The sequence below is a fragment of the Saccopteryx bilineata genome, chromosome 2, assembly GCF_036850765.1.
Source record: "Saccopteryx bilineata isolate mSacBil1 chromosome 2, mSacBil1_pri_phased_curated, whole genome shotgun sequence".
In the NCBI taxonomy this organism is placed as follows: domain Eukaryota; kingdom Metazoa; phylum Chordata; class Mammalia; order Chiroptera; family Emballonuridae; genus Saccopteryx; species Saccopteryx bilineata.
The window spans coordinates 27,159,897-27,162,479 of NC_089491.1; the positions used below are offsets into that span (position 1 = coordinate 27,159,897).

The 2,583-nt window shown below is 48.0% G+C and overlaps 1 pseudogene; it reads right to left on the reverse strand.

Annotated features, from left to right (window-relative positions):
- Positions 1–459: 459 nt before the first annotated feature.
- LOC136327782 (small nucleolar RNA U3) lies at positions 460–581 on the reverse strand (annotated as a pseudogene).
- Positions 582–2,583: the final 2,002 nt, after the last annotated feature.

A 2,583-nucleotide genomic window follows, 5' to 3' on the forward strand; every position in this document is an offset into this window, starting at 1 on the left:
GCGGTAGAGCGTCGGCCTGGCGTGCGGGGGACCCGGGTTCGATTCCCGGCCAGGGCACACAGGAGAAGCGCCCATCTGCTTCTCCACCCCTCCCCCTCTCCTTCCTCTCTGTCTCTCTCTTCCCCTCCCGCAGCCAAGGCTCCATTGGAGCAAAGATGGCCCAGGTGCTGGGGATGGCTCCTTGGCCTCTGCCCCAGGCGCTAGAGTGGCTCTGGTCACGGCAGAGCGATGCCCCGGAGGGGCAGAGCATCACCCCCTGGTGGGCAGAGCCTCGCCCTTGGTGGACGAGCCGGGTGGATCCCGGTTGGGCGCATGCAGGAGTCTGTCTGACTGTATCTCCCCGTTTCCAGATTCAGAAAAATACAAAAGAAAAAAATAAATAAATAAAAATAATAACAATATAAAAATAAAGGCTGTGTGTGTTCCACAGCTGAGCTTCCATCACTACTGATCCCTGCTTCCCTTCAGCTAGGCACTGTGCAGTAGGTTTCCCCCTGGGATTTTCTTTAAGCCTCCCATTGGTCCTGTAAAGGAGGAATTATCAAACGAACTATAGAAATGATCCCTGAAAGTATAGTCTTAAGGAGGAATTATCATTCCCATTGCAAGTGAGGCAATAATATTGAAGGTCCCGAGATGCACGGTGGAACCTCTATTCTAACACAGGCTCCGCTCTTTTAGAACAGCCTGCTGGACATCAAGTCCAGAGCTCTTTAGGAGAACGGTGCCTACTAACGGGAATAAGGTGTGAGCATCCATGGAAGCATGGGAGAGGAGGGCATGCTGATAAAATGTCCCCTTGTCTCTGAGGTTGGGATTATTGTCCCATTGTGGTCTGAGGCCATTTATAGTTAGCTCTTGGGAGAAAGCATTTATTGGAAAACTAATCTATCTCACCTTCAAATGAATGGCTGCTTTGGGCTGTCACAATTATGAGCTTCTATACACCAACTGCTCCCAGCGTGCCAGACCCCACACTGAGCACGTTACGGACACCATCTCACTCAACTCTCGTCACCACCACCCTGTGAGGTCGGTACTTTCTCCTCACTTTTGCTAAGAAAAAGACTGAAGTTTGCAGAAGGGAAGTGTCTTGGTCAAGGTCACACAGCTTGTGAGCAGCAGAGTTTCAAATATCTCTGCTCTTAATCCAGCATTACTTTGCCTCCGGAATTAAAAGGAAAAGGAAGTTAAAGGAGAGGTCAAAGAGCAAACCTGAAGGCCTGGAGACCTGGCGAGGACCTTGGGCCAGCTAGAACTTTGGGTCCCTTCCAGTGCTTCTTGTCTCTGCAGCTTGTCCTTCCGCGGCCAGGTCCTTTAGATTCCTTCGTGGGAAGGCAGCACGATGTGTCATGGTATGGCAGGATGGCAGGATAGAGAAGTCACGGGTTTGGGGTCCGTACTGATTTGTTCAAATTCTATCGGTGCCACCTACAACCTCTGTGAGCTTTGGTGAGCTACATAACTTTTCCAAGCCCTGCGTTTATCAGAGGCTCATTGGGATGGATTAATGAGTCGAACAGGTGTGAAGGTGCCTGACACAGGCTTTGGAAGAAACTATGAGCCAGGCTATGCTACACCATCTGAGCTAGCAAATCCCCAATTATTTTTCATAATTAAAACTCATTTCTCTGCCCTACACAGGCGGCTTAGTAGGTAAAGTGTTGTCCTGGCGCACTGAAGTCATGAGTTCAATTCCTGGGTCAGGGCACATACAAGAAGCAATCAATGAATGGACAACTAAATGGAACAACTAAGTAAAAAACAAGTTGATGCTTCTCTCTATCTCTCTCTCCCTTTCCCCCTTATTCTCTCTCTCTTTTTCTCTCAGATCAATGGGAAACTTAAAACCCATTTCTCATTCCCTTGAAGTGCCATCCTGGCCAGTCAACCCTCTTCATCCAGTAGCTCTGTCATCTGTCATTCCACGTTGCAGCACAGCTCCAGGCTGCCTTGGCCCGGAAGTGGAGCATGTCACTTCTGTTAGGGTCCATTGGCCAGAACTAGACACGCAAGCCCAAGCAACCACCAGGAGGGCTGGGAGAGAAGGGAAGCACATGCGTGTTCAAGTGCAGAGGGTTGCTCCATGAGGCCAGTGTTTCCTTCTCTCCTACTTCCAAATGTACTGTCCAGAACTGAAATTCACATGCAAGTCTGGGGCTGTTTGTCAGAGAGCTCTGGTTGCGAGTAAGTGGACTCAGCACCTTTCATAGCTTTTTTTCCTACGTTGTACATGAAGGAAACTATCAGTGAATTAGTCTCATCACCTGATACACAGTGTCACTGGTCAAATATTTGGAATTAAATCAATAACAACACCATATTTTGGGAAACTAATTAAGAGGAGCAAATGTCTCTGAGGGAAAACGAAAGTATCTTAATCTGGTGTGTGTGCACAGATTTCATTTATTTTTTATTGTATCACAGACAATTAGAACTAAAATTATTTTACCGAGTGTTTGCTTGTGCATTCTAATCCCACCTTGTTCCACAAGGATTGGCAGCGACACCAGAGAAATTAATACTGCAACATTCCGTGCTTCCTTCCGGCTTCCTGTCTCCAATCACCAGTTATTCTCCACC